Source organism: Thamnophis elegans, chromosome 1 (genome assembly GCF_009769535.1).
Source record: "Thamnophis elegans isolate rThaEle1 chromosome 1, rThaEle1.pri, whole genome shotgun sequence".
Classification (NCBI taxonomy): domain Eukaryota; kingdom Metazoa; phylum Chordata; class Lepidosauria; order Squamata; family Colubridae; genus Thamnophis; species Thamnophis elegans.
Genome location: NC_045541.1, coordinates 89,458,091 through 89,479,039, shown reverse-complemented (window position 1 = coordinate 89,479,039; position 20,949 = coordinate 89,458,091). Strand labels below are relative to the sequence as shown.

At 40.6% G+C, this 20,949-nt stretch overlaps 1 protein-coding gene across 5 annotated transcripts in view; it reads left to right on the top strand.

Annotated features, from left to right (window-relative positions):
* The first annotated feature begins 520 nt into the window (after positions 1-520).
* Positions 521-20,949, top strand: part of PPFIBP2 (PPFIA binding protein 2) — a 137,953-nt gene continuing 117,524 nt past the window's right edge. For 3 of the 5 annotated variants that reach the window (XM_032223800.1, XM_032223809.1, XM_032223773.1), the window contains exon 1: positions 521-610. The gene's annotated coding sequence lies outside the window, so the exon portion shown is untranslated. Of the gene's footprint in view, positions 611-649; positions 872-895; positions 1,064-20,949 lie in introns of those variants that run through there. The other 2 variants (XM_032223791.1, XM_032223783.1) reach the window with 2 other exon arrangements.

Genomic DNA, 20,949 nt, shown 5'->3' with positions numbered 1-20,949 from the left:
GACTTATACTTGGAAATGAGCCTTTTATTTCCAAGTACTCTAAACGGTGCAGACTTCTTCCACGAGCGTCCGCTTCTCAGCGGAGAAGCGCTCCTGAAAGGGAAAATCCCCCCCCCCCGGTCGATGAAGTTTCTAATGCCGAAACGACATCAGAATTCGCATTAATTTCAGGGGGTTCATAAACGACGGGCGCTTACTGGAAAGGGTGTGTGAGAAACAAACTACTTGTGGGACATCCGACAGCCCCCCCCCCAAGTACTGCAGGATCAATACTTTTTCTTCCTTAGCAATAAGTGTCCCGGATCCGCTGCCGTCCAGCGCGCCAAACAGGGTCCGATCCCTTATTCCCCGCGCCGGCGTTAAAAGCCGCCTCGTTTCGGCCCCGCTTCACTCTCCTCCTGATTCGGCTTGGGATCACGTGGGAAACAATAGCTGCCTGCCGGTCCTGTCTCCAGAGCCAATGGCCGCCGCGGCTTAAGCGGCGTGGGGACTCCGCTTAGAGATAGGCAGGAGTGGGGAGAGAGAGTGTGTGCGACCGCCGGGCTACTTGACCTTTGAGCGGGGCAAAGCCAAGGTCTTCCGCCTGGAAAAGACCCGGGAGGAGGGCAAGGTGAGTCACCCCGTACCTGTCGCATTTGCAAAAGGCTGGAAGGAGCGCGGCAGCCCTTTTCATTGACCCGGCGTACGTACAACACCTCTTGCACAGGCGAGCGTTTCGCTCCCGTGCGCTGGCCGGACAAGTGCTTTTTGCTACTTTTTCTCCACCGCCGTCCCGAAGTAGTTCCTTCGGCGCTCCGCTGTTTTCGGCGAATGGAAGTCGGTTCTCATTCGCGCTTTTTCTTTTTCTCATTGAAAGGTCGGGCCGCCGAAGGTAACTCTTATGTGAGCGTCCCTCCCCCCGTTTGTTTGTTGGGTTATTTTTTTTTCCTAGCCTCCCTTTTGCAAACGAGAAGAAAAACGGCATTTCGGAATAGTATTCCGGAGCTGTGGTGTTCGCGGTATTTAATTAGAAGCAAAAGCTGTTGAAAACTCCCTTCACCTGTTAAGGATGGGCCGCTGTCTGGTGAGAGTTTTGAATAACTTTTTTTTTTTTTTTTGAGGACTTAAAGGCATGCTAATGATATAGAATAGAGTGGAAACCCCACTGCTTTTAGTGAGATTTTCCTCCGCTGAAGAAATGGGATTGTAAATTCTGGGCATACTGACTGGGAAATAGAGTCCTGTTGATGCCAAGCAGGTTTCTATCTGATCCTTAGTTGATTTGTGTGTGTATGTAATTGGCCTTCTCCGCAGCATATCTTGGTGGTTATGGCAGCAGCTTAGTGGCTGAAATGAGAGGCATCAATCTTCATTATTATTTATTGATGTGATCATTGGATGTAATACCATTGTGTTGTCCAGCCTCTTCCTATGACACTATCATCAAGACTTCACTGATTATGTATTTTTTGTTGTTGCAGCTGTTGTAACCCTAAGACACTTGAGCTATAAGCTTCCTGTATAGTAGTACCATAACTCTTTCTGGTCTTTCACATGGCCTGGATTCATTCAACATAAAGTTGAATCCAACATAAAGTTAAAATAATAAACTTTTCGACATAAAGTTAAAATAATAAACTTAATAAATGATAACAGTGAAATAAATAAGGAGTAGTTTGTGGGTCGGTGTCTTGTCTGAACCCACTCAGTTTGTTAATTCAAAATATGGTTCAGTTAAGTAGGGGTTATCAAGCTACAGGTAGTCCTCAACTTATGACCACAATTGAGCCAAGAAATTATGTTGCTAATTGTGAAATTTGTTAAGTGAGTTTTGCCCCATTTTACAACTTTTCTTGCCACATTTGTTAAGTGGATCACTGCAGTTCTTAAATTAGTAACCAGGCCGTTAAGTGAATCTGGCTTCCCCATTGTCAGAAGGTTGCAAAAGGTGATCACATGTAAGAAATTGTATATTGGTCAAAAAAAACCTAACATGTTCATATTTAAAAAAAAAAAGCAAAATAGCTGGCTTTTGGCTGGTGTTCTTTTGTTATCTTTCGATGACGGTTGTCAGCTTTTGGGGATAAATGTCAGATGTTCAGTATAGTTCTGCAACCTTCTTTTTAAAAAAGTAAACTGAAACAGCTTTGCCCATGTTATTTTTTTCCCCAGACGCAATATTTTGCATGGGACCAGAGCTCACAGTATAAAATGCAAATGATAGAAGCATGCACAAGCTCACAAAAACATTCATTTCTTTCTCATAATGACAACGTTGGGAACTGGAGTATGGCAGTGGTTCACATTAGGAATGCAGTTGATAGTGTACTTTATTCATTAATGTGTGACCACAGAGCCATTAGTACCAGCGACCACAGTACCAAAAAAAAAGTGTTTACTGTGCAGCAGTGTCTTGGATACAAAACATAGGTTTTATTCAGGTCATGCTATTTTATTTTCTTGCAATTCAGCACAGCCAAATCCTTGCCCTTGGAGCCAAACATTTTTTAAAGTGTTTGGTGATGTTGGTAGGGAATGGAGGGACATCCTAGGCATGTTGAGAGTCATTGTGCATCATTCTTTACATAAGATATTTGTATTTTTCACCAAACAGATACGGAAGAAGAAGAAGATGGAATGGTTGTGCTCTCTTCTGTTTCATTCTGCTGATGATGCCAATACATTTGGCATGCTTACAAGTTAATGCATATATAACCCAGGCATGTCTTTAGAGTATGGTTAAAAAAAAATTAGGATGGTGGCCCCCAACTATGTGATCAAAGCTCTGCTTATTTTTATATCCCTTCCCTGACTGGACCACTTAATATGATCAAGGAACTGGAAGAAGCAGAACTCTTGAAATAATGCACACATTTAAGCTGTGTCAATTCATTTAAATGCATGGATCACTAAAGTGACTTTGCATCTTTTCTCACACATACAGTATTTATTCACTGTGCACAAATGTTTTGCTGGTGGTGATAGATAAGTTGCAATCTAATTTTTGTGGTTTTAATGCATTTTTTTTTCTGTTTTCAGAATAAGTTCCCTCATTCTGTTCATTGAGATATATATTTTCAAATTTTGTAGCTGGAATTCTATGGACTTTAGCTTAAATTACATCTCCAGCTAAAATGATTGAAACTTCTTCCAAATAAATAGCTGGAATTCAGAAATAATTATTAAATTTAGTCAGGACAAGTTAACCCCAGTGAAATGTTGCTTAAGGTTTCAATTCTTCATCATCTGACTTTACTCAATCCAATTTCCTTCATTTATACATGTAAAATTGAATTGTATGCTAGTAATGGGATTTCTGTGGAGTATTTATTTATTTATTTATTTATTTATTTATTTATTGCCCATCTCATCTCCAATGACTCTGGGAAGCTTACAGCATAAAGACATTAAAACATTAAAATCACATCACCCACCCACTAACATCTGTTATTTTATTTTGGTTTGTAGTATTATGTGAATCCACCTGTTGTGATTTGTATGTTTGCTTGGCAGTGGGGTGGTGGTGGTTAGTTTTGATATGGTTAAATCATGATTAGTGAGTCTTTATTAAAACTGCTATAGAATGTACAACTATAGACTATATTAAATAATTCAGAATGGCCACAAAACCAGAAACAGTACTTACAAGTTCATCACTTTAGGAGCTATAAACTGAATTAGCCTCTGCTACATTGGAATGGATTCATCAGCTGAACGCCGTCTACTCAAGCTCTTGAATCTTTGACAAATATCCTAGAATATTGAAGGGGGCTTGATATGTTTAGTGGCCTGAGGAAAAGAAAGCTAAGGGGAGTCTTCCAATACAAGAAGCAAAGAAAAGGGATGTGGATTTATTATCCAAAGCACCTAAGGGCATGACAAGAACCTGTAGATGGAAGCTTTTACATTGAGATATCCAAATCTGAAATGAGGAATTTCCTGATTGTGAGATCTATTAAGAGCACAGTAACCAGCCTCCTTGGAGTTGTAGATACTCCATCACTGGGAGTTTTCAAGAAAAGATTGGGTTGCCATTCAGGATTTTAGGAGGATTCCTGGACTGGGTAGAGCAGTGTTTTTCAACCACTGTGCCACGGCACACTAGTGTGCCGTGACATAGTGTAAGGTGTGCCGTGGGAAAAACACCCGCCGGGTGTTTTTGCCTCGGGACATCTCTGTGACTGTGTCCCGAAAGTTGCTTTCGGGACACAGGGATGCCTCTATTAAGTCCCTGCGGCCCCGCGTTTACTTTAAAAATGCTGGGACCGCCGGGAGGTAGCGCACGCAGGGACGTCACTGACGTCCCATGCGTGCGCCCATAGGAACAATCGTGGAGGATTCAAGAGAATTACTTTATATATAGTCAATATAGGCACAGAGTTAAATTTTTTTAACATTTTCTAATGGTGGTGTGCCTCGTGATTTTTTTCATGAAAAAAGTGTGCCTTTGCACAAAAAAGGTTGAAAAACACTGGGGTAGAGGGTTAGATTAGAAGATGCCCAAGTACACTTCCAAACCCAGAATTCAACTATATTTCTCCTTTGCTTGGAAGTCATAAAGCAAAGTTGTGAAACATATTTAATTTAACTGCTTCTTTTATATGTTCTTGAGCTATCTATAAATTGAACAAATACGGCAAACCTGTGGATGTTTTCCTTACAAGTAATTCTGCCTGAATTTATTGGAACAGTTGCCAGATTAAAGATGACATGGTTCCCAAGAGTAAAAGGAATATATTTGAGAGCCAGTTTGGTGTAGTGGTAAAGGTATCAGGTTAAAAACCAGAAAATGGAGTTCTAATCCCGCCTTGGGTACAAAGCCACCCGTGTCCATGAGCCAATCACATTCTCTTAGCCCTAGGAAAGAAGCAATGGAGAATGACGTCTGAAAAATCTCACCAAGAAAACTGTAGGATCTTCTCCAGACTGTCTCTGAGAATTCAAATGGAAGTGGGGGAAAGTTTGCTTAGTCATTGTGGACTAATTGTTTTTGGCAATTTTTTAAAGGGTTTAGCTGCCCTACTTAATATTAGACCTAACAAGCAACTTTTCTGTTCCACATAATATATTTAAAACTGATTCTGATAATTATGCCTAAAGCGTTACTTGTTTTTCAGGCAAAAGCTAGAGGTTCAGGAGCATGAATTTAACTTGACAGGGAAGTCTGGCTTCTTCAGAATAAAAAAATATATATGAGAATCTCATTTTTGGGAAGCATTCTTCAAAGTTCATAAAGCTAATGTATTTCTAACATGTGTTTTCTATTTTAATTATTCTCTTAATCCATGTTTATTTGAATCTAGACTTCTCAATGTTTTGAGATTGGGGGGTGGGGGTGATTTTATTATATTAATTTATCTGATTCTTTTATTAGTTTTATTGTTTTTTTTAATGTGGTTTTTAATTATGTAAGCCGCCTTGAACCGCCATGGGCATGCAAGTATAAATTTAATAAATAAATGTAATAATTAAATTTTGTTTTCAAATAGAATTGTGGCTTTAGCAATGATAATGATTCTAATAGAGCTGTTATGATATACTATATAGAAGAGTTATTTGATGATATTAGCAAACTATAATAAAGGCCAATAGAATAATGAAAGGAATGGCCTTTTCTGTTTCTTCACTTGTTCTGAATTGTACAAATGCAACCAGCCGTGTTGCATTTAGATATAATCACTGAACTCTGGCCATACGCATATTTCCATAAAGAAACATGCAACTGTTATAATAAACCAGTTGCTTATTCAAAGTTAGAACTTATTACAAATTACTTAAAGTTATTGGCTTTTATTGACTTTAGGTCAGGTAACTAAATTGGTGATTGTATCATGTCATGAATATAGAATCTATCTTGTGACTCCTTAGGTTGCGTTAATGAAATTACTTCCTACTTATACAAATGGGAGCTACCAGATAATCATTCAATTTTATCTCCTAATATGCTCAATTTTTATTAGGCACTTTGTTAATTGCCCCATTTTTTCAAATGAGGCTTATATGTCCTGTTATAATTCTGTGGTCTTTCCAAAGTTAATTCTCTCTCTTATTCTTTCTTGGGCATTTACTGGGTTTGGGGGTGGATGGGTGGGCTATATCAATGTCTAGAATAAATTCATTATTCATAGACAGGGCGTTGAGTAGAGTTGATAAGGTTTCATAATATATAGTAACATTTTTTTTCTAACATTTGTTTTCTGGTACTCGAGGCTAAAAATACAGAAGCCAATTTGACCAGGTATCTAAATCCTGTTGTTGTTACTATTCTTTAAATCTTAACACACTTGTTTTGAACTTTACTTTTGCCAAAAGAAAAAAAAAAAATACCACTGAAGATTGTCATCCCCCCCCCCAAAAAAAAAAAAAAATTGAGTGCCAGTCCAGATGGGTTTTGGCACAGATTTTCAGGTCAGATGCAGGTTATGGGTTGAGGCTACTCAAATTTCCTGATCTTTAAGGAGAAGACTCGGTAAGAGGACAATTCCAAAAGATGTGTCTTTTCCCCAGTGCTGGCCATTCAGACATTTCAAACAAATGTTTGAGTCCAAGAGAATTAAAGTATCAATCAAACTTTGGAACGAAGCAAAACATGAATGATTTGTGAACACAGCCTTTGGTTGCATATCTCTCCCTTTTATAACAAAATTGAATGAGAAGTTGGGTAATTGAAACATCAATCTGCTGTTCTCCAGAGAAGCTCTTCAGTACCCTGCTAATTGATATTGTGGATTATAATTTAGTTATAATATTTCCAAAGAGACTGCCAGTACATTATTCTAAGACAGTGGTCAGGAAGAGAGGCAAATTCTACATTTGGAGCTTAGTGAAAAATGACTTCTTTGTTTCATGGTGTAAAATCTCTTGGAACCAAGACAGCTGTTGATATTTGCTATCTCGGGGACACAAAAAGCTACACTCTGCAGAGGACATGAACTGAAATTGAGGTGGGGACAAGGTGCTTTTTATCCATTTGTCCCAGTATAAGGTTTACTATTATAGAGGATCCTTGAAGTCACAAGTAATAAGATTTCTGTTTATGCAAAAAAAAAAAAAAAACTGAATTGAAAATCAGCTATTCCTATTTTTCATTAAATAACTAATTTCATCCCACTAGCTGATGTTTTCACTTTATTCATTATTATTTAACATATTTATAAAAAAGACTGTTCCACACATACATCCAGATGGTGGACAAATTTAAATATACATTAGCATTTAAGCAATGTTAAAATGATAAAATTGTAACCCTTATAATATTATAACTAGTGTTTGGGTGTAATAAAGCACAGTAGTCCTCAACTTACAACAGTTCATTTAGTGACCATTCAAAGTTAACAACGCACTGAAAAAAGTGACATGACCATTTTTCACACTTACAACCTTTGTAGCATCCCCATGATCATGTGATCAAAATTCAGATGCTTGGCAACCGGTTCATACTTATGACTGTTGCTGTGTCCCAAGGTCACACGACTGCCTTTTGCAACCTTTTGACAAGTAAAATCAATGGGGAAGCCAGATTCACTTAACAACCATGTTATTAACTTATCAAGTACAGTGATTCACTTAACAATTGTGGCAAGAAAAATGAGGCAAAAGTCGCTTAACAAATGTCTCACTTAGCAATAGAAATTTTGGGGCCAATTGTGGTCATACCTATAGTATGGTGTAGAGATTTAGGTGTTGGACCAGCACGGAGAAGAGCCAGGTTCAAGTCCTTCCTAAGCCACAGGGCCAACCGTTTTTTCTCTGCCCCAGCTATCTCACAGAGATGGTATTGAGACAAGAGCAGGCAGCACTATGTATTGGATCTGAGGTCCTGAAGAAAAGGCAGGATATAACTCAAACTAATAAATGTCAGGTGTCAAACGGAATATAACTGCTTTGATTGTGCGCTTTCCGTGCAAAATAAACAGGATAGCTAGAGAACAGTCCTGCCAATGGACAGCTTCTGTTCCTTGCCTATGATGTAATGGAATACACCATCTGATAGTATCCTTTCACACCCAGATTCAGATAAAAATAAGGAATGCAAATTGACTAAATGTCAAAGGGAGAAAAAGAGGGACAAGCTTTAAAAATGTTCGAGAGTTGGAACAAATGACCAAGAAGCTGGAACAAATCTTCTTTTTGTGAAAAATCATGCATTTTTGAGGTCTTCTAGCACTGGAAGATACGTAAAGCAGGAAAGGCAGGGTTACAACGATAGAGGGATGTAAAGTTAAGCATGATATGAAGACTCTTTTCATATTAAATGCTATTCAATTTATTATTATTGCTCGTGTTAGCCTCATTGTCCTGTTGTTGTTTGTGAGAATCTGCTTCAGTCTGAGTGATTGTCTGTATGCAAGTATGAGCCTGCCAACCAGTATCTGAGAAAGTACAGTGCCATGATCCAGCATGGATTGCATCTTATTAATAATGTGCTTGATGGCTTTGAACTATGGACTGTAGATGTCACTCAGCAGTGTTCTGTTTGTTTTGTTCCTGTGGTCTGTCTTTTGGTATCTCCTCCTTGGAATCAATCTGGCCCTATTGATTAGTTTGACATTGTTGGGTAGGATTCAGGGGTGGGTTCCTGCCAGTTCTAACCTCTTCTATAGAAGAGGTTCCACAAATCTACCATGCCGCTTAGAACCGGTTCCAGCTCCTTCCCCCCGCCTGTCCGCACCACGCTTGCCCCACCCGCCGCTCACTGATTGGCTGGCTCACCAATTGCCCCACCCGCCTCTAAGAGTCCTATCTAAACCTTAAAGTCTTAAAGCTGTCAAGTTTGAACATCCCTGGGTTTTTTTTCTAAAGGGTTAGGGGTGGAAGAGTCTTGTAACTTGAGAGCTTTAAGACTTGCACACTTCAGTGCCAGAGTTCCTGAGCCAACATGACTGGAGGAGGAATTCTGGGAGTTGAAGTCCACAAGTCTTAAAGCTGTCAAGTTTGAACACCCCTGGAGTTTTTCTTTCTAAAGAGTTAGGGGTGCAAGGATCTTATAACTTGACAGCTTTAAGACTTGCGTCTTTCAAATGCCAAGAGTTTCTGAGCCAACATTTTGGTTGCTAAGCAAGAGCGTTGTTAAGTGAGTTTCACCACATCACGGCCGCGCGAGTGATTGTGGGTGCACCTAGGTTCGCCCACATAACACCTATCCTCCACGAGCTGCGCTGGCTACCTGTTGATCTCTGGGTGCGCTTCAAGGTGCTACTTGTCACTCATAAAGCCCTCCATGGTAGTGGATCTGCGTACTTGAGAGACCGCCTCCTGCCAATTACCTCCCTGCGACCAATTAGATCGCATAGATTAGGCCTCCGAGTACCATCTGCCAGTCAGTGTCGACTGGCAACCACACGGAGGAGAGCCTTTTCAGTAGTAGCTCCGACCCTTTGGAACGATCTCCCCGTGGAGATTCGTACCCTCACCACTGTCCAGACCTTCCGCACAGCCCTTAAGACCTGGCTAGCCCGTCAGGCCTGGGGATAAAGATAATCTGTCCCCACCCGAATGATGAATGAATGTTGATTACTATTTTACCTTTATGTACTATTTTGTGTCTATTGTCTGTACCCTCCCTTCCCCATTTTATGTAAGCCGCCCTGAGTCCCCTCAAAATCAAAATCAAATCAAATCAAATTTTACAAGTTGGCCATGCCCACCCAGTCAAATGACTGCCAAGCCACTCCCACTCAATCACATGAATGGCAAGCAACTCCCACCCAGTCACATGGCCGGCAAGCAAGCCACTCCCACAAAGCAGGCCACACCTACAGAAGAGGTTCTAAAAAATTTTGAAACCCACCACTGGTAGGATTGTTCAATTTCCTGAACACCTGGTTTAATTCTACCAGTTGAACATAGAGCCTGCCTATAGAGAAGCAGTGGTGAAGTGGTTAGAGTGCAGTACTGCAGGCTAATTCTGCTAACTGCCGATTGCCAGCAGTTTGGCAGATCGAATCTTACCAGGCTCAAGGCTGAGAATAGAGCCGAGGTGATGCAGTCGTTAGAGTGCAGTACTGCAGGCCACTTCAGCTGTTATCTGCAGTTCAGCGGTTCTAATCTCACCGGCTCAAGGTTGACTCAGCCTTCCATCCTTCCGAGGTCAGTAAAATGAGGATCTAGATTGTTGGGGGCAATATGCTGACTTTGTAAACTGCTTAGAGAGGGCTGTAAAGCACTGTGAAGCAGTATATAAGTCTTACGTGCCATAGACTTTATAGATTTTAAGACTTGTGGATTGAGATTCAGGCTGAGAAAAGAGCCGAGGTGGCGCAGTCGTTAGAGTGCAGTACTGCAGGCCACTTCAGCTGACTGTTATCTGCAGTTCAGCGGTTCTACTCTCACTGGCTCAAGGTTGACTCAGCCTTCCATCCTTCCGAGGTGGGTGAAATGAGGACCCAGACTGTGGGGGCGATATGCTGACTCTGTAAACTGCTTAGAGAGGGCTGAAAGCCCTATGAAGCGGTATATAAGTCTAACTGCTATTGCTATTGCTATTGCTATTGCTATAATTCTGGAAGCTGATGCCCATAAGTCTTAAAGTTTCCAAATTTTGAGACCCCTGCTATATAAACAATAGATTTGATGGTGAGTTGTGGATGGAACCTGGGTGCAAGTAAGCATGCATGGTGATCTGTAGATTTCCTGTGCAATGTGGTGAGTTTCCATAGCTGAGGTATATTTGGAGCTGGGTAACACATTAACCATAGACACCACACTGGCCCATGTAATTAGGCAGAGATTAAATGTAAGTAGTATAATTGTAACTTTTAAAATCTGGCTCAGTGGCACAATATGAAAGTGTTGAATCTTTTAGGCAGTGGTTCTCAATCTTTTCTTCACCATGGATCCCCTGTAAATACTTTTTGTGGCCATGGACTGCCAAGAATTACTCAAGATTTAAACCATATTTTTCAAGCTTTCATGGCCCCCCTGTGATGACATTGTGATCCCTCAGGAGTCCCCAGACCATAGGTTGAGAATTACTGTTCTGGACTATTCTCTAGAGCAGGGATGTCAAACTTGATCGCATCGCGGGTTATATCGGGATATATAGGGATTGTTTTTGCTGTTGCAGAGCCGGGATGGGTGTGGCCTACACAGGTCGTATCTGGTCTGTGGGCCGCTGATCTAGATATTGATAAGGAAATCTGGAAATGAGATTCTGGAAATCCTGATAGGTCTGTAATATTCCAGCTCAGAGAGAAGCTTTTGACTTATTCACAGCATTGTTTCCTAGACAGAAAATGTGCATTAAAGTACATATGAATTGCACTTACCGGTATTATTTAGTTTATCATTTCTGGCTCAATTGCCATAAATGATAAAATTTCATGAAAGCATGAAACAGTAAGATTAAGAATATAGTTGTGACTAAAATATACTACTCTGCTTGGCAAATAAATTCCTGAGCAGGTAGACGCTTTTAAAATGAAAAGACAATCTGTATTTATATCATTTCAATGATTATAGTTTAAATATTTGTTCACCGTATGCCTAGCATAATTATTTTTTTACTTTGAGCTTTTATATCGTCTATTTTATAGGCTATCTTTAAGTTTTGCTAGTTCTTTCCCATTCCTAATTTTCAGGGATTTGAAATAGTTTTTTAAAAAATTAAATATATAACTTGTGAGGGTTTTTTAAAATATTTAGTATGATTCTGAAAAATGAAGATAAAACTTTGAATACGTTCACTTTAAAAAGAGAGAACATGTATCCCTTCTTCAATTAGCATCAGAAAGTGAACAGAGTTGGAAGGGATCTTGGTCCAACCCTCTCATCAAGCAGGAGACCCTGTACCTCTGATGGCGAACCTATGCCACGCGTGCCACAGGTGTCACACGGAGCCATTTGTCAGGACATGCGAGGCATTGCCCTGTCAGCTGGCCAGCACGCATGCGTGCGCTGGCCAGCTGACTTCAGCCTTCTTTTGAGATCGTTTATCGCCCTCCTGAAGGCTCCGGAGGTTGAAAATTGGCCCTACGAACAAACCAGAAGTCACCATTCCCAAACTTCCGGGTTCCCCGTAGGTCCATTTTTCACCCTCAGGAGGCTTCAGGGAAGCTCCTGAGGCCTCCGGAGGATGTCCGGGGTGTGTGGGAGGTTGTTTGTGCCCTCCCCAGGCTCCTAGAAAGCCTCTGGAGCCTAGGGAGGGCGAAAATACTGCGGCAAAAGCAGGGGGTGTTGTTGGTCGCATGCATGCACGTGTGGGGGGGTCATGCACATGGCATTATGGGTGTGGCATGGCAGTGCATGACCCCCCCTGTGCTCCCCCCACTTTTGGCACGGCAGCCAAAAAAGGTTCGCTATCACTGCCCTATACCATTCCAGCTGTGCATTCTCTTCTTAAAATCCTTAATGATGGAGCACCACAACTTCTGAAGACAAGCCCTTCCACTGATTAATTGCCCTCACTGTTAAGCAATTTAGAACTAAGGAGAAATTTCCTCTCTCCTTCATTAGTTTCGATCCATTGTTTCTTGCCTTGCATTTTAGATACTACTTTCAATTCAAGGCACAGAATTTTGCTGTCTGTTACGCAGTTCAGGGGAACAGTGAAGCTCTCATGCTAATACATTTTTTAAAAATGTGATATGTGTCTGAAATTACTGCTGGATTAAGATATTTAAGAGTTTGTGTCTAGATTTTAAAAACTTAATGCCAGCATCAGAACCTTCTCCTTTTTCTCCTTCTAGGGCAATCAAGGCAAAGTACCTAAATGCTTATGGATAATAGTTTCGGAGTATTTGTGGGAGAAACTGATTAATTTGAAAATGGGGCAAGACTAATGTTTTCCTTTAGAAAGAGTGCATTTTATTCGTCATAAATAAACATATGTGAGATAGAATAAGGACCAAATCTGAATGCTATGCATCGCCAGACACCCTGCTGGCAGTAATTAAATTTCAGCCTGCGTAAGTTCAGCCGACCAGGTGCTAAGCACAAGGAGTGCAAATTAAGTAATCAATAGCACTTACAGTATATATCACTTCATAGTGCTTTACAGCACCTCTCTAAGGGGTTTACAAATGTCAGCATATTGCTCCCAACAATCCGGATCCTCATTTTACCCACCTCAGAAGGAGGGAAGCCTGAGACAACCTTGAGCCATTCAGAATCGAACTCCTGACTGTGGCCAGAGTTGGCCTGCAATACTGCATTCTAACTGCACCACCAGGGCTCCCTCTGTTTTAACAGTTCCTATGGTTATTCCCAGAAGCTGGATTCCAGAGAAGCAGGCTTTTCCAGTCTATTAATAAATGCTGTGATCCTGTTGAATATTCCAAAGGCAACCTGATGATGACCTGTTGAATTCCAGCCTTTTGATTAATAACTGTGGATCCTGTTCAATATCCCAACTGCAACCTGATGATAAAATGTTTTATCAATCTATGCAGTTTTGAAAATCCCAAAGGAATGGTTGGAAGAGGAAGCTCCTACAGTCAGAAAGGCTGGGAGTGGACAGTCAATTGACTCAGGGTAGCCTATCCCTGTGTATCTTAATTCTCTTTTTGCTCCTCCTTGACCAGCGTTCTGGAGGGCAAAAGGGAGACTGTCTCTTGTTCTCTGTGTTGGGAAGCTTCTTAGTTCACCTCCTCTCATGCCACTTTAAGCAAGAAAAGGGGTCCCAGTGAGGTTGGAAATCACTCTTTATGTGGTTTTCCATACGTCCCCTCCATAGGGATGCCATGATAGTCGTAACTCATTTACCAGATTCATGTTTGAGTGCTTTATATTGTGATAGACTTGTAAAACTATGAAAGACTTTATACAGCAGTATTGTTACTGGCGGTAGTTGCGAAGTCGTGTCTGACCCATGGTGGCCCCATGGACAATGTTCCTCCAGGCCTTCTTGTCCTCTACCATCCTCTGGAGTCCACTTAAGCTCAATACAGCAGTGTGAGAGGTGCTAAATGAAAAATAAATCAAAGTGGTAGAAAAAAGCTATCTGGCCCCATTTTTTTTAAAAAAAAATCAATAATATTTAATCTGGTTATTTGGTTATAGTTACACTTGTACATATGTTTACATGCAGGCACAATTCCTGAAACTTTAAAATAATTTACAGTTTAGTTTCTATGAAAGGTCTTCATACAATGGAAAGTTCCATTACATACCGGTAGACCCCAAGGCCCTGAGTTCAATCTCTGGAAACTCCAAAAAGGACCGGAAAAGCTGGGTTTTCTTAATTCTGCAGAGGTTTTACTAATAACTGTAAACAGTACTGAAGTTAATGGAATAAAGACCTAATTCAGCTTAAGGTGACATTATAATTCTCTATGGATGTTTCTAGCTTATTTAACTACACAAATCCTCTAATAATGAAGCTTTGTCTTAAACAAACTTGGTGTCATTTTAGAGAACTTTGTGTGTGTGTGTGTGTGTAGATAAATACATTCATGTATATGTATATAATGTAAACATTTTCATTGTAAGTGTCAATTCTATGTTGCATATTGGGGCCACACGCCCCCCCCCCCCACCGTGCCGTGTTTTGGGCCCCAAAGACCTCCTGCACCAACCTGGAAGCCAAAACAGGGTGCAGGGGTGCGGCACGAGGCCCCAAAATACAATGCGAGTGCCCCCTGTGCATGCACCCTGCATCCCCCTGCATGCGTGCACGCAACCCCACATGCGATACCCCCCCATGCATGCACGCCCGGCATAGACCCGAAGACCACGTGGCCAGCGGGAGGCGCACGCACATGTGCAGTGCAGCTAGGCTTGGGCGATTGCTGTTCGCCCGCAAAGAGGGCACCTGTGGCATGAGTGCCACAGGTTCGCCATCACAGCCCTATGCCATCGATGTGGCAAACTCGCAAGATTCACTTTTCTCACCTTGTACATGTATACATCCAAACTAGACTGTATTGTTTCTCTGTGTCATATAATCAGTGGTGGGTTGCAGGAGGTATGCCCCGGTACAGGTGTACCGGTGCCTGCTGGGAGCACAGGGTACCGTTCCAGTATGGTGCTCCAGAGGCCCCACCTGCCCACCCTCGTTCCTTACCTGTATTTGAAGGAAGCGGGCCATCTGCACACATGCGTGCAGCGTACAGTGCCTGTGTGACACGCCGCTGAGCAGCTGGAGCATCGCGGAGGCATCGCAGAGCGTTGTAGGAAATAAGGACGCATGCTCACGCTGCGCGCATTCATGTAGTGACCACCGGACTTTGTTTTACCATACCGGTTGCACCGGGATCCGGAACCCACCACTGCATATAATATATGTGGCTTTATGTATAATTTTGTATTCATTTATTTTGTCATGTTTAAGTAGTGTATATTGGAGGTGGTGACCCTTTGAGAACTGTATGCAATGAAATTTCATTTTAATGTATGCCAATTAGTATACATTCAAAGTGACAATATAGTTATTCTAAGTCTGAAAACTAACTATGCTGGTACAGATAATTCTTTGAATAGCTTGCAGTGGCAAAGACATTAGGCATCTAAAGCATGCTGCTGATAAATTGTGCTATATATAAACAAAAGTATTCCAGTATTTCTTGTATCATGTCATCTGATCTGGCAGACTATTTACATTGCCTTCACCACATCATTCAGACCCCTTTTTTTGTGCAGTCTTCCTGCCTTTCTTTTGTATCTGCCCTTGAAGAAACCATATGAATCTTCACTCTGAAGCATTTCAGGGGAAGCCTTGTAAAACTCCTTTTCCAGTAAGTTTCTGCTTGTTGGTGTAAACCTTTTAAGCTCAGTGTTAGTGTTATGGGCATTATTGTGAAATAGTGAGAGAAGACATTTACAGTTGTGTTCTTTGTAAGGATGGCTACCAGCAGCAGTTCTTCCTTTTGGCATTGAATTAAAAAAAACATGTCTTAGGAAAATGTGGTTTGGAAAAGGTGGTGTATCACCTGCATAATTCTTGCTTCACCTGTTCCTTTCCCTGCAAGCTTTCTAAACATCTTTCCATTCACTTCTCCCAAACTTCTCCCTCCAGAAACTTCTTTTTCTGAAAAGTTCTTCAACTGAAACTGATGGGTAGGGCTACTAGATTTGGGGTGCAAAAATCTGGACAGGCTTTTGTTGGCAAGATCAGATAGCTCTTTATTAGGAGAGCTAATATTTTTGCTCCCATATTTTAATAGTAAACAACAGATTAGTAGTAACAAGCTTTAAGCCATACTTTCTCTGTACAGTCTTTCTCACATAATACCTTGCCTGCCTCTAAAGTTTAAGACTATGGTATTGAGTAAGGCTGCCTACTGTGACTGAACTCAATAAAAAATATTGCAAGAAGTTTCTCTTTAAGCTTTTTTTTTCTTGTGCTAGATCTGTTAATTCAGGTAGTCCTCAACTAATGACCAGAAATGGCACCAGAATTTCCATTGATAAGCAAGGCGATTAAGTGACTCATGTCTGATTTTACATTTTTGCCATGGTTGTTAAGTGAATCACAGTGTCATGAAGCGACTATGGCTTCATCCATTGACTTTGCTTGTCAGAAGCCATCTGGGAAAGTTGCAAATGACAATCACATGACATATACAACCCCCCCCCCCTCTGCATGCTACAACTATCATAAATACATGCTAGTTGCCAAGCAATCAAATTTTTATCATGTTACTGGGAAGATGCTTCAGTGGTCATAAGTGCAAGGGCTGGTTGTAGGTTATGTTTCCCAATACCATTATAACTTCAAATGGTCATTAAACAAATGGTTATAAGTTGAATACCTGTATTAATTTGGTATTGCCTGGGGGGGAAAGGAAGAGGGGCAATGCAATTCTTGAGAGCTCCAAAGAATGTTACACCGTGCAGATTCTTCACTTGTGATGCTTTGACAACCGGGTGCTAGTTTTACTAACAACTTTTACAAGTGTTATAGCAATTAGTTGTGGAACTCCCAAGTTCTCTGATCTTCTTGTAAACATGCAATGTGATAGTGTAGAAAGAGCATATAGATATGCTAGGATCATCAAAACATCAAGACCTTTTCTGTCAGTTGATGACATATGCAATTTTTTAAATATCAGTCATAATTTAAGTAATATATTTCCATACATCTTACTGTATGGAATCCTGTTGGATTGGAGCAGGATATAAATTGCAGCAAATAAATGCATAAATCATCAGAGAAGACAAGAGCCATCTTAAGTAGGAAATAAAAATGTAGGTATGTGTAAATGTTTTCCAAAGGAAGATGAGAAATGGCAATATTTGCCAGGAAGACTGCCTGCCTTTGAAAAACGAAATATCACGGTCTTCCTCTCACATGGTACTGGAATCTGTATTCACTTGCTGGAGGAATGGAGCGCTACGAACTCTTTGTTACCCATTTTGACAGGTGCATTTGCTGGAAGCTGTTGAGTAATAGCATTATATCTTCTATCACAGTTTTTTTGTGGGCTGGGCTTCGAATTGTTGTGAGCATTTTAATTATGGGCTGGGCATGTTAGGGTGTTGGTTGTGAATGAAAGCTGTTTTTGCACTAAGGCAGTGATTATTAGCAATGAGACTTCTCAGAGGGAACAGTGAAACTGACATTTTATTTCCTTGAGGACCAGCAAAGGTAAGTGGCTTTGCGGTTTGACTTTTTTCCCCACTGTCCCCTCCTAGTTCAGGAACAGAAATGATGGGTCTTCGTTTCTTGAACTTTCATTCCTTCAAGTTCATCTTCTTGGAGATTATATTTTAAAATCCTTTTCCAGGTTATTTATTCCATTGCAGATGGGAACTTGTATGTGAACGAAGACAATTTTTTTTTATAAGGACAGGGCTTTTAAACTATGAGTTTACTGTCAGTTCTCAGCTCTGCCATGAATTCATTAGGTAATCTTAGACAAGCTACCCTTCCCTGACAGTCTTCCTTAACTACATAACCTGTAAGACAAAGACCATAATTCAACTATCTTATGCAGGCTTTTTGGAGTTGTTGCATGGATTTTGCAATCTGAAAGCAACCGTACAATCCTCAGTATTGTTTTTCCATGATAATCCAAATGGACAGCTGTTATATGACCAAGGAAAAGTCAAAGTTCTTTGAAATTGTGAATTGTTTTCCTCAAGGATCTGAATGGCATACATTAGAAGGTTTTTTTCAAGCTCAGACGAGATTTGATTTACTAAACCCCTGTGAATGCATACATCTACAAAAGATGTTTCCAAGAAACTAAATGTTGTATATTTCCAGAAATAGACATGATATTAGCTAAGCTTGAGCTGCATAGAAAAGACTCAGTAATGCAATGCTGGTTTCAAAATATCTTCTCCAGCTAAAGAACTAGAGAAGGGAGTGTCTGGGAAAACCGATTTGCCTGAAGCTGTGACAACAGGTATGACTAGAAAAAGATGCTGAGGCAGTAATATGACCCAGTTGGTCCAAACTAAATAAAAAATCTTCTTCCTTTTTAAGAGTTTTCACATATTTTAATTATATTACCCCCGAGACTTATATACTTTTGATTATGAAGAAATGTATCACAGTTCCATTGCTGGCATTGGAAACACTGCTGTCTAGACACTACTTTATTGTCTAGATTTGAAAAAGCAGAAGCTACAACAAATCAATTAGGATTTCCTTTGTAGATTGATGAATTATATAGGTAATTGCTATAAAGATCGAGTAAAAGGTTGCAAAACGTCCTCCTAAAATGATTCTGCAGCAGTGTAGGGATGACCACCAATTGATACTAATTTCTTAGGAAATCTCTGCCACGAAGAACAATAAAACCAGTGATCTTACTTGAGATATTCTGGCTTTTAATTCATGTGGATTTTTTAGCATTATCATGGATTAATAATATTGCATCACTTGATGCGGTCACAATCAATGATGTAGTTACTTCATCAATAATAGGAAGCAGATAATACTTAATCAATAAGAAGAAGAAGTAGTCTATAAACCGTTTTTCTGTTGCACCTATGCCTTTTTCCTACAAGCCCACTGAAAACACTGCTGGAAAGGTTAAGAAATCATCTCTCTGTACTCCATAGCCAAAGGAATTTGCTTAAAGCCACAGCAAATTAAATGTGGTTTGTAAGAGCCACACAGGAGCTCATTTCTAACAAAGTCCCTTTCTCTGGTTCAAAGAGTAGCAATGGTATGATGTCACAAATGAGACTACAAGGGGAAAAAAAAGTTCAGAGCTGGAAGCTCACTTCTTTAACTCAGGTTGCACAATGGCAAACACAAACCACATTTTCTTTGGGTTGAATATTTCTAGACAGCTGATGCCCAGACACTGGGAGATATTTCAGCTTACTCTCCCTTACTATTGCGTGATGAGGAAGTATAGGACTAAATACAGTTGAATAATTTTGATTATCTGGTTTTTCAGTTAGAACTCTAAATTTGGAAATGCTTTATATACTATTTTGGCACTCATTAGGGTACTTGATTGTTTTTTGACCCATTTAGTTAAGTCTTGCTGCAGTTTTATAATACCACTTTCTTGAATTTTTCAGCATATGTGTTATTTCTCTAGGCAATAGGAAGCTGCCACATAGTCTCTTAATAGAGAAAACAGTTGTTAACAAGGTGCAGCAGGAGGAAAACCCTTTGCAAAATCAGCTTTCCTATGGTGGAACCATATCTGCATTAAATTAACATGCTTACTGCCCATGTCTGCCTGTATAAATACATTTTGTTTCCTTATTATTCTCTAAGGAATGAAAAGTTGAGACACTCTTGTTATCACATTGAGCTTGTTATAGGAATAATTTTTTTTTGCTGCTGGTATGCTTTTGAGATTGTTTGGGAGGGAAAAACTGCTTGTTTGTTTTGAATCCAAGTTATTGGAAGATACCGGCTGTCTTCCACATTCTCCCACCAGCTAAAGGCAGTCCTCAATTTACAATGACAATTGGGATGAGAATTTCTGTTGCTAAGCGATGGGGTAATAAAGTGCTACCACATCCCTTAGCAATGGCAACCCTGTAATCCTAGTTGTCATCCTTAATCAAATTCCAGGATCAGTAGGTGAAGCTGCCTCCTGCCGGCTTCCCACCAATGGGGAAGCCGACAGAATGTTGCAGGCAGCTTAACAGCTTGCAAGTAGCTGCTGCTTGGTGAGGAAATGGTCGAGGGAGGCATGAAGCTGATGGAATTGGCTGAAATGCCAAAATTGACTATTTTGATTAAAGAAAAGAATATAAGTACTTTTGTTTCCGCGTGGAGACTGCTTCTGAACTTTGTGCTTGAAGTGGAAAAGAATGAAACTTTGATTTTGGGTCTTAACGATTAGGCTGATCCTTATAGAAATGACTAGTGTATATTATTATGAAAAAACAAAAAGTTGTGATTTGATGTTAATGCCTTATTTTACTTATTTTAGAGAGAGTCTGAAGTTAATGCTTCTTTTTCTTTTTCCTACCATAATCCTTCCTCACTTTTCCCCAATCCTCCCTCCTCCCCCTTCCTCCCCACTGTTTTCCTATTTACTTTCATAGCCTTATAACTCAGTAAAAATGTTAAACTAGAGAGAGGTATGAGGATGGTTGGGGAGGGTGTGTGGGTTGTGCAGGGTTTTCAAAGGGTGCACAGCAAGGGTTGGGAATAATGCAAGGGGATGTAAAAGTGTGCAAGAGAGGCATGGCAAGGATCCGGGAGGGTGCCCAAGGTATAAGGGAGGCACAAGGAGGATTAGTTGCACAGGGATGTGAGGTGGGTGTGACGAGGCCTGGGAAGGTATAAAAGAGGCCTGGTGAAGCTCGGGGAAATTGCACAGGGATATGTCACTGGCTGGCACAAGTGCAGAGGGGCTGAAAAACAATGCACTGATGTGGGAGACTGACCCTAGCAACTTGTGACCTTCCTTGCCAAGTTACCCATTGAAATACTGGGGAAGCCAGCAGGGAAGATTGCAAATGGTGATCACACTGGGTGAATGTCGTAAGTCAAGGATTACCTGTATTAGAGAAAGGCATGATTGCCTAATGAATGAGTAGGACAGAGCTCCCGCGATAAGGGAACCTGACCATTAAAACTCTTCTAAAGAAAACCTGTGCTAGCTCTTC